The sequence below is a fragment of the Entelurus aequoreus genome, linkage group LG21 (assembly GCF_033978785.1).
Source record: "Entelurus aequoreus isolate RoL-2023_Sb linkage group LG21, RoL_Eaeq_v1.1, whole genome shotgun sequence".
Classification (NCBI taxonomy): domain Eukaryota; kingdom Metazoa; phylum Chordata; class Actinopteri; order Syngnathiformes; family Syngnathidae; genus Entelurus; species Entelurus aequoreus.
Window position 1 is genome coordinate 27,612,637 of NC_084751.1, and position 15,020 is coordinate 27,627,656.

Below are 15,020 nucleotides of genomic sequence, written 5' to 3' on the forward strand. Positions count from 1 at the left end.
TGATGAATAATTGCCTGTTTCAAAGAGTGCTGCTCGTTTTTCGTATGTGGGTAACAACATTTAACTATGTATTTTTTTTTTCTGAATTGGTTCAACCGCCACCCGCCCGAATCTATTTGAAATCTATTTTTTTCGTCATGCATCCGCCCGACCCGCGGATTATTCGCGGACTCCGCGGTTGTGTCCGCAAACCGCGCATCTCTAGTGTGTAGACCAGGGCCGGCCCGTGGCATAGACCGTATAGGCAAATGCTAAGGGCGCCGTCCATCAGGGGGCGCCACGCCAGTGCCACAAATGTTGGAGGAAAAAAAAAAAAAGTTGGTACTATTATTTCTAAATACATAAAATAATCCCACGTTAATTAAAATGCAAAGTAAAGCCTATTTAATAGAAATATTATTTGTTACAACATTACACCAAGTAGTCTTGCACGGTGCTCCCCTCCCTTCCCGTATCATGACTCTTTTTGGACGTCACCACATACTACTATTTTGGGCATCACAATATCTTCTTTTGTTTTTTAAGAATTTATATTATGTTTATAAACTCAGGAAATATGTCCCTGGACCCATGAGGACTTTGAATATGACCAATGTGTCATGTCTGTTCATGTTTTTGTTTTGGCCATGTGTTTGTTTTTTGGACTCTTTTTAGTTCCTGCTTGCACTTCCTTGTTTGGTTTGGTTTCCATGGTCACCCATTAGTTTTCACCTGTCTTGTCACGCACCTGTTTCACGTTTCGAGTCACGCACCTGTTTTCACTGATCACGTCACTATTTAAATCTGTCTGTTTCTGTTGTTCGTCCTGGCGTCCTCACACATTCACACTCCTGCCACTCTGATGATCCATGCTGCTCTTTTTCATGTTTTTTCTCATGCCAAGTAAGTTTTGAATATTAAGACCACAGTTAGTGTTTTTGTTTCTTTGTTCATAGTTTTTGTGCCCACGTGCATGTCTTTTGTTTCTTAGTCAAGTTTGTATTTCCGCCTTTGTGCGCGCCATTTGTTTGCTTCCTTTTTTTAGTTTATTAGTGTTAAAAATAAATCATGTATTTAAATTCACGTCTTGCACGCGCCAATTTTCCATTGCCTTCTGGAGAAACACAACCCGAGAACCTAGTCCTGACAGTAGGACGCCAGCAGAAGAGTTTCTCCGCAAGAAAATTGGACAATTTTGATGAGGCAGCGTGGGAGGTCCTCCGCGCGATGGAGGAAGAGACGCTGCGTTATTCCTCCGGGAAGCACAGAGACCTGATGTGGGGGCCAGATGGAAATCTGGTGCCATTGAGCTCCAGTTGGTCCGAGGACGGCGCTGCGTCACCGCAGTCCTGGAAGCGCCGCTCCAGACCAAGGACACCAGGGAAGGCGAGCGGACAGCATGCGGCGCTGCCGCAGGCTTCTCCCACTCCGGGCGAAAGCAGGTTGCTGCCAGCTCCGCAGCTCCAAAATAACATCACAGACCAGGTTTTTTTTTTTCTGAACTCTTTTTCTTTTGATTACCCGCCTCCAGCAAAATACTCTAAGTCCAAGATAGAGCATTATCAGGACATGTTTTTACTAATTCGAGCATATCGGTCACAGTCACCCAGTTTTCATGCCCCGCCCCCCAGGACTAAAGCCACGCCCAAGTCACACAATTTTTTTTTTTCACCCACTCAATCCCAGGAAGAAGAAAGACTTTTTGGACAGTTTGGAGGGGAAGATGCTGCCCCCCTCCTGACCTCCCTCCACCCACCCCAAAAGACGGTTCCAGACCGCAGGGAGCGCGTCTGGGATCTGCTCCTTGAGGGGGGGGGGGGGGGTTGGGCTGGGGACTGTTCAGGTGGGGTCGTTCTTCGGTCTGCCAAGCCACAGCCTCCAGCTCGGCCACCACCACCTGAATTTCGTCACGTCAAGCCACAGCCACCAGCACGGCCGCCACCACCAGTCTTTCGACCTGCCAAGCCACAGCCTCCAGCTAGGCCACCTCCACCTGCTCCACGCCCTGCTCCAAGGCTATAAACATGCCTAGCAGCTCCACCATGCCAAGCTCCACCATGCAAAGCGCCACCAGTTGCAGCTTCACGCCAAGCGCCACCAGTCGCAGCTTCACGCCAAGCGCCACCAGTCGCAGCTTCACGCCAAGCGCCACCAGTCGCAGTTTCACGCCAAGCTCCGTTACCTGCTCCCCGACGCCAAGCTCCGTTACCTGCTCCCCGACGCCATGCGCCGCCAGTCGCAGCGTCACGACGCCAAGCGTCGCCAGTCGCAGCGTCATGACGCCAAGCGCCGCCAGTCGCAGCGTCACGACGCCAAGCGCCGCCAGTCGCAGCTTCACGACGCCAAGCGCCGCCAGTCGCAGCTTCACGACGCCAAGCGCCGCCAGTCGCAGCTCCACGACGCCAAGCGCCGCCAGTCGCAGCTCCACGACGCCAAGCGCCGCCAGTCGCAGCTCCACGACGCCAAGCGCCGCCAGTCGCAGCTCCACGACGCCAAGCGCCGCCAGTCGCAGCTCCACGACGCCAAGTGCCGCCAGTCGCAGCTCCACGACGCGACCCCTCAAGCCAAGACCAAGATCCCCCAAGTCCAAGCCAAGACCAAGATCCCCCAAGTCCAAGCCAAGACCAAGATCCCCCAAGTCCAAGCCAAGACCAAGACCCCCCAAGTCCAAGCCAAGACCAACACCAACCATGCCAAGACCATGTCCAAGGCCAACCATGCCAAGACCAAGACCAAGTCCAAGACCATCCTCGCCAAGACCAGGACCAAGACCCTCGCCAAGACCAAGACCCAGACCCTCGCCAAGACCCTCGCCAAGACCCTCCAAGCAGCCAAGACCCTCCAAGCGGCCAAGACCAAGCTTCGCCGCCCGAAGTGCCACGCCAAGCTTCGCCGCCTGCTTCATCTGCTGCACCCGCACCTGCGTCATCTGCGGCTTCAACGCCTGCAATGACGACGACGCGCCTGCCTCCTCGCCTGCCACGGTTGTGGCCACTACCTGGTCGTCCGCCACGCCAAGTGCGCCCACCTCTTCGTCGGCCACGCATGTGGCCCTTCCCGGGTCGCCCACCTCGCCTGTGGCGGCGGCGTTCCACTCGCCGCCGCCACATGACTATGCCTCGGTGGATTCGGGGCCACTTGGCCTGGCGACCCACCGCCATGTCCCCCTCCCGCCCTCCCATGACTCTTGATCCTGTTTTTTGTTTTGTTTTTTGGACATCTGGGATCTGTCCGTAAGGGGGGGGGTTCTGTCATGTCTGTTCATGTTTTTGTTTTGGCCATGTGTTTGTTTTTTGGACTCTTTTTAGTTCCTGGTTGCACTTCCTTGTTTGGTTTGGTTTCCATGGTCACCCATTAGTTTTCACCTGTCTTGTCACGCACCTGTTTCACGTTTCGAGTCACGCACCTGTTTTTACTGATCACGTCACTATTTAAATCTGTTTGTTTCTGTTGTTCGTCCTGGCGTCCTCACACATTCACACTCCTGCCACTCTGATGATCCATGCTGCTCTTGTTCATGTTTTTTCTCATGCCAAGTAAGTTTTGTTTATTAAGACCACAGTTAGTGTTTTTGTTTCTTTGTTCATAGTTTTTGTGCCCACGTGCATGTCTTTTGTTTCTTAGTCAAGTTTGTATTTCCGCCTTTATGCGCGCCATTTGTTTGCTTCCTTTTTTTAGTTTATTAGTGTTAAAAATAAATCATGTATTTAAATTCACGTCTTGCACGCGCCAATTTTCCATTGCCTTCTGGAGAAACACAACCCGAGAACCTAGTCCTGACACAATGTATGATCCTGTAACTACTTGGTATCGGATTGATACCCAAATTTGTGGTATCAATCAAAACTAATGTAAAGAATCAAAACAACATAAGAATAAGTGATTATTACATTTTAACAGAAGTGTAGATAGAACATGTTAAAAGAGAAAGTAAGCAGATATTAACAGTAAATGAACAAGTAGATTAATAATTCATTTTCTACCGCTTGTCCTTAATAATGTTGACAAATATGACACAATGTGTTTCTGCATATGTCAGCAGACTAAATTAGGAGCCTTTGTTTGCTTACTTACTACTAAAAGAAAAGTAGTCTTGTATGTTCACTATTTTATTTAAGAACAAACTTGCAATAAGAAACATATGTTTAATGTCCGCTTAGATTTTTTGTTGAAATAAAGCCATTAATACAATTTTTTGTGGTCCCCTTTATTTAGAAAAGTATCAAAGTACCAAAAAGTATCAAAATAATTTTGGTACTGGTACCAAAATATTGGTACCGGGACAACATTACTGCACACCAAATCAGATTTTTTTTTGTTTACTTAAAGTGACACAAATGTGGGGTTTTTTGCCAGTCTAAACGCTCCAAAGTGCTTCAAATCTGATCTTTTGGCATCAGATTTAGGCCACATTAGGACGTAGTCCAAATCCGATTTACCGAACACATGAAACGTGACAAATTGAGGGAATACTAGAGTGTTGAATATCTTACAATGTGTTTTGTGGCAAATCCAACTTTGACCACAGCGTCAGTTGCTATGTAGAGTGGCGCCTTCCATCATTTTCAGCAGACTGCATTGCAAAATTAGAATCCACCCTCCTCTTCCTCTCAGGCGAGATCCACCCAGGAATACACCTAAATGAATCCCTTCTCTACTGTATGTGACTCTTCATCAGCTTTAGGCGAGCTACGTCACTGGTGTGCGCGGGGAAAAGACGCAGCCCGCCTGAGGAAGTGGATACTTCATCACAACATCCGGTTTCGGTGAGAAAAGTCTATTTTTGACGGCCAAATTTTTGGTGCAGCACTAGTCAATAGTGCGCAAATAATAGGCAATATGTAATATATGAATATATATTTTGATTCCGAATAAAATAGCAATTGTTGAAGGACCGGAATTGACGCTGTGGTGTATTTGCTTACATGTGAGTTGAACAAATAAAGCTAACGTAGATCCACGCTGATGTCCATGCCTCCTCTATTTAACATCCATAAAAAGATTAGAGCCCTCCCAAAAATATTACACAATATACATCCATTCATACATTATATTACTTAAATTTATTTTCACGTAAAAAAAATTAAAAAAATTAAGGTGTGGCAACTTTTGTCCATTGCACCGGTCGCCCTAGAGGGGGAGGGGGGTCGTCCACATCTGCGGTCCTCTCCAAGGTTTCTCATTGTCATACCACTGGGTTGAGTTTTTCCTTGCCCTAATGTGGGATCTGAACCGAGGATGTCGTTGTGGCTTGTGCAGCCCTTTGAGACACTTGTGATTTAGGGCTATATAAATAAACATTGATTGATTGATTGATTGATATTTTGTAGTAGTAGCTTTTGTTCATTTATGGAATCAGGTCAACATCATTTGTTTTCACTTTATCGAACTGCGCATGTAACAATCCGGATGGTTCTTTTTCTCTTTGGTCCGGAGGACACGACGTCCACAGTTTCCAAAAACAATTTGAAATGTGGACTCGTCAGACCACAGAACACTTTTCCACTTTGTATCAGTCCATCTTAGATGAGCTCAGGCCCAACGAAGCCGACGGCGTTTCTGGGTGTTGTTGATAAACGGTTTTCGCCTTGCATAGGAGAGTTTTAACGTGCATTTACAGATGTAGCGACCAACTGTAGTTACTGACAGTGGGTTTCTGAAGTGTTCCTGAGCCCATGTGGTGATATCCTTTACACACTGATGTCGCTTGTTGATGCAGTACAGCCTGAGGGATCGAAGGTCACGGGCTTAACTGCTTACGTGCAGTGATTTCTCCAGATTCTCTGAACCCTTTGATGATATTACGGACCGTAGATGGTGAAATTCCTAAATTCCTTGCAATAGCTGGTTGAGAAAGTTTTTTCTTAAACTGTTCAACAATTTGCTCACGCATTTGTTGACAAAGTGGTGACCCTCGCCCCATCCTTGTTTGTGAATGACTGAGCATTTCATGGAATTTACTTTTATACCCAATCATGGCACCCACCTGTTCCCAATGTGCCTGTTCACCTGTGGGATGTTCCAAATAAGTGTTTGATGAGCATTCCTCAACTTTATCAGTATTTATTGCCACCTTTCCCAACTTCTTTGTCACGTGTTGCTGGCATCAAATTCTAAAGTTAATGATTATTTGAATTTTTTTTTTTTTTTTTATCAGTTTGAACATCAAATATGTTGTCTTTGTAGCATATTCAACTGAATATGGGTTGAAAATGATTTGCAAATCATTGTATTCCGTTTATATTTACATCTAACACAATTTCCCAACTCATATGGAAACAGGGTTTGTACATACACACATGCACATAATCATAATCACCTTTCATCAAATATATATTAACGTTGTTGCCCAAGGGTAAACTGGGTAACACATGGCACACTGACAAACCTTAACCTAAAGTTACTATAACAATCTACAAGGTTAATATAGGTTGCTTCTCTTTCTTCCCCTCCATTTTTCTGTATTCCTTTTTTTTATCTCTAGTTATCATTACGTATATGTATTGTTGCATTTGATCAACTGTGTTGTTGATAATAGAGGAAAATGACTGGTATTGTTCATTATCAATAGCGCTATTTCTATTGGTATTTGTATTGCTCCATTTGTAGTGTAAAAATGCTCATTGTCATTTCTGCATTATTATTTATTTCGCTAACTGCTTCTTTGGTATCACTTTTACCATCATAATTGTACATATCGTATGTGCTGATGTTGCTGTATTGTTGTTGTTGTTATTGTTGTGTTTGCTGTTGTTGTTTTTGTCTCTCTGTCTAATCCCCCTCTTGTCCCCACAATTCCCCCCTCTGTCTTCCTTTTTTTCTCTTTCTATCCCCTCCTGCTCCGGCCCGGCTGCACCAAATGATAATATAAATACATTTAATAAAGTCAAATACAAATAAGGCAACAAGAGAATTATCCTACACTTCTCTTTTGTAAAGTAAATCTGAACAGCCGATATGGGCATCTACATTTACTATATGATTTGCCTGAGAAGCTGGACAGGACAAAAAAAAAAAAAAATAGTGGGACAGGCTGGAGAAAATGTGGTAGTTTATAATAGTTTCTGTGCTGCCCGGTAGCAAATGCGTCACGGACCGGTACCGGTCCACGGACCGGTGGTTGGGGACTACTGCTCTAAAGAATAGGAAGGTTTGTTATTTATTGTCTTGTTGAAAGCCACTCAAAGTAACACAAACAGTCCGTGAAATTATAATCCAAGTGCTTTAAATGGCAGTGAGCACTGGCCTGCCCACTGACGCGGCCGCCGACTGACTTGACAAACCAAAAAAAGCAGTCGAAATCTGTCAGAACGTCACCGTCCTCGCCTTCACACGGCAAACGAGGAGTAAACACTTCACACGGAAGCCTTTTGATGGGATGGGATTTGTAGAAAGTTATAAGCTGTCTCCGTGGAAGTCCCCTTTTATTACACACTAGAGAAACGAGTGGCCTTTAATGAGGAGGGATGATTATGGTTCATGCGCCAGGACATCCCGATGATGTGACCGCCAAAACCCACGCTGAGTCACATGGCCCGCGATAGGCGAGGAGATGTCGGGCGCATGCAGGGGACAAACACGCACGCACCAGGCTGCAGTCGTGGACGAAAACATTGAGGATATTTTCATCCTTCACATGCATTTTCATTTTGCATGAGTTATTTTCAGAAGTGAGTAGGAAGGCGCTACATTTACTTAAATGACTTTTTCAATAAAATTGTACTTTAAATGCTACAGACTAGGGATGTCCGATAATGGCTTTTTGCCGATATCCGATATTCCGATATTGTCCAACTCTTAATTACCGATACCAATATCAACCGACACCGATATCAACCGATACCGATATATACAGTCGTGGAATTAACACATTATTATGCATAATTTGGACAACCATGTATGGTGAAGGTAAGGTCCTTTTTAAAAAAATTAATGAAATAAAATAAGATGAATAAATTAAAAACATTTTCTTGAATAAAAAAGAAAGTAAAACAATATAAAAACAGTTACATAGAAACTAGTAATTAATGAAAATGAGTCAAATTAACTGTTAAAGGTTAGTACTATTAGTGGACCAGCAGCACGCACAATCATGTGTGCTTACGGACTGCATCCCTTGCAGACTGAATTTTTACATATTGATATATAATGTAGGAACCAGAATATTAACAACAGAAAGAAACAACCCTTTTGTGTGAATGAGTGTAAATGGAGGAGGGAGGTTTTTTGGGTTGGTGTACTAATTGTAAGGGTATCTTGTGTTTTTTATGTTGATTTAATAAAAAATAAAAACAAGAAAAAAAAAACTCGATACCGATAATAAAAAAAACCATACCTATAATTTCCGATATTACATTTTAAAGCATTTATCTACTACAGACATACATTTTGACTTTTACTCGCACACTTTTTGGGAAGAAGAAACACTACTTTTACTACTTTACATTGAGTTTCTTTCCGATCCCTACATTTATTTTGATCTTTTTACGTGTGTACAGTATATTCATTTGGTCCGTCAGAGAAACAATCAAAGTCACATGATCGCACACACTGTAAAAAGTGAATCGCAGTTAGATCAATGTTTGCCTACAAACTACGAAAAAATCAATATCATGCGCTGTGTCAGTAGAAATATTCACATTTCAGCTTACAATAAATCCACTTCCAACTATAAAAATATTTTAACAATTGGAATCATTTCTATAGTTTAAAAACATCCAGCAGGCCCAGTGAAATATTAATTATGTTGTATTATACCATGGTAGCCCAGTCAACTGCTTTTGTATGCTGTTTCGCAAGACCAGTGTCACGTGACTTCAAACTTGACACCTCATTGGTTGGTTCTGAGACAGGTTCGATTGCTTCTGTCTTAATTTACCGGAAGTCAGTCTTGCATTTTGAAGCAGCAAATTTTTTTGCACTCAATTTTTGTACACAACATTTTTTCCATCTGAATTTTTTTTACACTAAATTTTGAAACACTGAATTTATTTTCAATTAAATTGTCAGAATAATTTGATGTAAAAAAATTGAGATCACAAAAATCCAACGCACAAGATTCAGTTTCACAAATTCAAAAAAAAGCTTTCGTAATAAAGACACAAATTAAACTCCATAGGAAAAACAAGTTGACTTTATATGCTTAATTGTGTTTCATTGTATCCATTAAACCATATCCAATCGTATTTACAATCTTCAAAGTATGTGAAAATAGTGTCTAAACATCACAAAATGCCACAAATTCAGTCAGCCTTTTTGAATATTCCGCTCCGAACGTCTTCGGTAATTTCCGTATATTGACGTCACTGGAGTAACACTTCTGCACTCTGACCATAGTATCAGATCAGTCATACTGGAAATATGCAAAAATGTGAAAGATATATGCTGTTTATCATTCACAATCCTTATAAAAGATATGAACACATTAGTTTTTCTTTTTTTTTAATGCATTCTGAGACGTGAATGAATAAATACATAAAAACATTTGCTATCAACGGAGTCAATGGGGGCTCTCTATTTCGCCCACAAAACGATCTAAATAACCGTCCAAAACCCACCAACATTACTCTTTGCACATATCGTGACCTGAATATTAACCAAATACTAGCGATGTTGATATTATAAGCGCTAACGCAGACAAACTATTTTTTAGTGGCGTAATGATACAGACAGCTAAGTAGCTCTCTGCTGCTTTTACTGTGAGCCGGCAGCGATGTCCTCGGCTCGTCAAAGTTATTCTAGATTTTAAATCATGCCTCTCGTCTGGATAATAGGAGGATTCTGCTATGAATTTAGAAGTTGTTCATCTGTGACATTCGATTTATACGCAGTGATGGAGACAAACACACACAACCAAAGGCGGTGTCTGCAGGGAGACTTTTCCTTGTTAACCCTTTCTATGGCTCAACTTAGACTTAGACTTAGACTTAGACTTAGACAATCAAGATGAATTCTTCATCTGAATGGGATGATATGGACATCCTATCAGTCGCCATGGAAGTAAGAGCAGACATTGTACAGTAAGATTTCTTTTTATTATGTTTGTAGTTTGTATTTCTTGTATAGCACTTAGCAATACTGCTACATGATGCTTAGTGTTTCACTAAAGCTGGATCTGTTAAGCAAAGCTTCTAAAACTTGGATCTCATCCTCCTTATATTCAGGATCAACAATATAAGGTTCTGGATAGAGATGTCCGATAATGCCTTTTTTGCCGATATCCGATATTCCGATATTGTCCAACTCTTTATTACCGATTCCGATATCAACCGTTACCGATATATACAGTCGTGGAATAAACACATTATTATGCCTAATTTTGTTGTGATGCCCCGCTGGATGCATTAAACAATGTAACAAGGTTTTCCAAAATAAATCAACTCAAGTTATGGAAAAAAATGCCAACATGGCACTGCCATATTTATTATTGAAGTCACAAAGTGCATTATTTTTTTTAACATGCCTCAAAACAGCAGCTTGGAATTTGGGACATGCTCTCCCTGAGAGTGCTGCAAGGGGTTCTGGGTATTTGTTCTGTTGTGTTTATGTTGTGTTACGGTGCGGATGTTCTCCCGAAATGTGTTTGTCATTCTTGTTTGGTGTGGGTTCACAGTGTGGCGCATATTTGTAACAGTGTTAATGTTGTTTATACGGCTACCCTCAGTGTGACCTGTATGGCTGTTGACCAAGTATGCCTTGCATTCACTTGTGTGTGTGAAAAGCCGTTGATAATATGTGATTGGACCGGCACGCAAAGGCAGTGCCTTTAAGGTTTATTGGCGCTCTGTACTTCTCCCTACGTCCGTGTACCACTCCGTACAGCGGCCTTTTAAAAAGTCATACATTTTACTTTTTGAAACCGATACAGATAATTTCCGATATTACATTTCAAAGCATTTACCGATATTGTTGGACATCTCTAGTTCTGGATCATATTTTTTCCCAAAGTAATCGTTGTTGAGTCTCACAAAGTCTGCAAGATTTGCATTGTTGTTGGTGGGGAAGGGATCTGAAGGTTTCTACGTTATGCGATCACCGGACTGGCTTCCTCACTATCTCTCCAAATGGCTCGGGAATCTCTGCGAGATTGAAACTAATTAGATTGTATATCTATTTACTCGCAAACTTTATAAGTATTTCAGTGTCATACATCAGATATATATAATAATAGCTTTAATATAGAGGCAACTTGTTTTTCCACTCTACTGGTACTTTAAGTGATGGCATGGACAACAATGGGTGTGGAAGCTGACCTTTTGTGCAACCTGCATTTGGTCAAACTAATAATTATTATTAAAACAAAAGTATTATCACAAAATAAAAAAAATAAAAAATAAAAAAATTATATATATATATATATATATATATATATATATATATATATATATATATATATATATATATATATATACACATATATATACATATATGTACATGTTAACTTTGGAATTGTACTTGTACTTGAATGAGTGCCCTATAATTAATAAATTAATTAAAAAGTTACATTGATCCATTTCCTACCACTTATCCTCTCCAGTGAAGTCTGAGCCGATCCCAGAAATCTTGGGGCAAAAGGCAGACTTGTCAGCTGTCAATCACAGGGCACATATCGAGACAGATAAGAATTCACACCATCACCGAGTGGGAGTGAGCCCACACTGGAAGCACAGAAGTCAGCCGAGTGAACCACCACATTATCAGTAGCTAAAAAGTATCTTTTTTTTCTCTTTCTTTTGTGACATGGAGCAGAAGCAAAAAGCCACCCCAGAGGTTTAGTTTTCAAGAATGTGCCGTATGGGCGGTGGTTTTCTTGCACATGGCGCTCCCCGGCCCCTCCACCCAAGTGATTACACACTTCAGATATGCAGCGACAGCAACTACACCTGTGACTCACCTGTGTCTGTGTGTGAAGTTTGGGGGAGGGATTTCTCAGGGGTGTGGACGCACGCACACACACACACACACACACACACACACACACACACACACACACACACACACACACACACACACACACACACGCACACACAGGTCACCGATCCCACTGAGACCAAGGGATAAAGGGGCTGGGGGGGTGTCCGTCCTGGGCTGAGGTGCAAGACGCCGCCTGTGTGTTTTAATTTTCACCTCCCCCACTATGACCCTCTGCAAGGGGGTGACACAGGTGGCCTCCTGCAGCTTGTCTCGCCTCATTTTGTCCGTCTGTTCTTCTTTGAATTGTCCTCCAGTCCTTTTCTGTGCGATTGGACTAAGAAGACAAATATTCTGTCTTGGCAATGTCACATTTACAGGAAGCTGCCTGTAAACACAAAAAAAAACCAGGCCTGCCACGTCACTTTATTATGGCCTGTGAAAGCCTGGAAATTACATGAGTCAATAAAGTACTTTATCTTTTCATAAATGTAGTCATTATTTCCAGTTTGACAGAAAATATATGTACTGCATGCAATTGCATATAATTTAATCTGTAATATTTAATAATGCAACAAATATTATGTTATCAAACATTCCAAACATATTTTGTTAAAATAAGAAAAAAATATTTAAATATCTGTTTGACCTATGATTTCAAAGCAAGTTATTCATCAAGTTGTACACTGTAAAATTTACAATTGATTTTGCAGTAAAAAACTGGCAAATCAGTCGCCAGATATCACTGTAAAAAAAAACTGTAGTATCGATTTTTTTAATTAACTCTAAAACACATTAAAAAAAAACAACTGTATATTTTACTGTAACATTTTTTTATAAATTAGTCGCCAGAATTTTACAACAAAATAAAAATGGTGCCTTTTTTCCATTTACAGTAATATTCTATAAAAAAAACCATACATTTTATCACATTAAAAACAACTGTAGTATCGATTTTTTTTAATTAACTCTAATACACCGTAAAAAAAACAACTGTATATTTTACTGTAAAAAAAAAGATAAATTAGTCGCCAGAATTTTACAACAAAAAAAAAATGGTGCCTTTTTTCCATTTACAGTAATATTCTCTAAAAAAACAAAACATACATTTTATCACTGTAAAAACAACTGTAGTATCGATTTTTTTATTAACTCTAATACGCCGTAAAAAACCCCAAATGTATATTTTATCGTAAAAAAAAAAAGATAAATTAGTCGCCAGAATTTTACAACAAAATAAAAATGGTGCCTTTTTTCCATTTACAGTAATATTCTCTAAAAAAAACAAAAAACATACATTTTATCACTGTAAAAACAATTGTGGTATCGATTTTTTTGTATTGACTCTAATACACCGTAAAAAAAGAAGAAGTATATTTTACTGTAAAAAAAATATATAAATTAGTCGCCAGAATTTTACAACAAAATAAAAATGGTGCCTTTTTTCCATTTACACTAATATTCTCTAAAAAAAACCACACCATACATTTTAGTGTAAAATTCTGGCAAGGGAGCTGTCTGGTTTTGACTATAAAATGTACAGATATTTTTTACCAGGTACCAAAAAAAATGTATCATGATAAAATGCGTATAACAGTGGTGTCAAACTCAGGGGCCTGCAGGGAGGAAAATCTGTGCACACACTATTAAAATCATGGAATTAAAACTAAAAAATAAAGACAACTTCAGATTGTTTTCTTTGTCTTACTTTGGCCAAAAATAGAACAAACACATTCTGAAAATATTACAATAAAAATATAGGAAAAAAATACCAGCAGCGGTAAAGTTTAGATCCATGAAGGAAAGAAGAAAATTAATGAATGTTTATAACTGAATAAATGCATAAACATTTGTTTTCTTTTGTATTGTTTTTTTTAATGAATTAAGTAACGTTTCCTTTTTCCAAAACACAATATAGAATGTGAGATATAACAGGATAATGCATACATTTATCATTTGTTTTCAAAACGGTCACAAAAGGTGGGACCCCAAATATTTACAGTGGGACCCCATTTTTATGACTTGATGGGGTCCCTGGGACCCCATTTTGAAAATTCCTAGCGGCAACACTGATGGAGTATTGGTGCAGGCAAAACAGCAGAAGGCGGCTAATACTAATCAAATATCCTCCCGGGGGCCGTAGATAATTCATTCGAGGGCCGGATCTGGCCCGCGGGCCTTGACTTTGACACAGAGGGCGTAGAACATGGATGGATGGGCATAGGCAATTGTGTGATAATAACATCAATCAATCAATCAATCAATCAATGTTTATTTATATAGCCCTAAATCACAAGTGTCTCAAAGGGCTGTACAAGCCACAACGACATCCTCGGTACAGAGCCCACATACGGGCAAGGAAAACTCACCCCAGTGGGACGTCAATGTGAATGACTATGAGAAACCTTGGAGAGGACCGCATATGTGGGTAACCCCCCCCCCCCTCTCTAGGGGAGACCGAAAGCAATGGATGTCGAGTGGGTCTGACATAATATTGTGAAAGTCCAACACATCAGCGAAAGTCCAGTCCATAGTGGGGCCAGCAGGAACCATCCCGAGTGGAGACGGGTCAGCAGCGTAGAGATGTCCCCATCCGATGAACAGGCTAGCGGTCCACCCCGGGTTGGGAGCAGAGTAGAAAAGAAAAGAAAAGAAACGGCAGATCAACTGGTCTAAAAAGGGAGTCTATTTAAAGGCTAGAGTATACAAATGAGTTTTAAGATGAGACTTAGGTAGCATCTACTGAGGTAGCATCTCTAACTTTTACCGGGAGGGCATTCCATAATATTGGAGCCCGAATAGAAAACGCTCTATAGCCCGCAGACTTTTTTTGGGCTCTGGGAATCACTAATAAGCCAGAGTTCTTTGAACGCAGATTTCTTGCCGGGACATATGGTACAATACAATCGTCAAGATAGGCAGGAGCTTGACCGTGTAGTATTTTATACGTAAGTAGTAAAACCTTAAAGTCGCATCTTAGGTGCACAGGAAGCCAGTGCAAGTGAGCCAGTATAGGCGTAATATGATCAAACTTTCTTGTTTTTGTCAAAAGTCTAGCAGCCGCATTTTGTACCATCTGTAATCTTTTAATGCTAGACATAGGGAGGCCCGAAAATAAAACGTTACAGTAA

General features: G+C 41.0%; 1 long non-coding RNA gene across 1 annotated transcript in view; it reads right to left on the reverse strand.

Moving 5' to 3' along the window:
- The window catches only part of LOC133638950 (uncharacterized), a 36,482-nt gene extending 22,169 nt beyond the window's left edge, over window positions 1–14,313 (reverse strand). Inside the window, exons 1-2 of the long non-coding RNA XR_009823706.1 lie at window positions 14,259–14,313; window positions 11,500–12,277 (exon numbers count right to left, since the gene is read on the reverse strand). This is a non-coding gene — a long non-coding RNA (uncharacterized LOC133638950). The remainder of the gene's footprint in view (window positions 1–11,499; window positions 12,278–14,258) is intronic.
- Window positions 14,314–15,020: the final 707 nt, after the last annotated feature.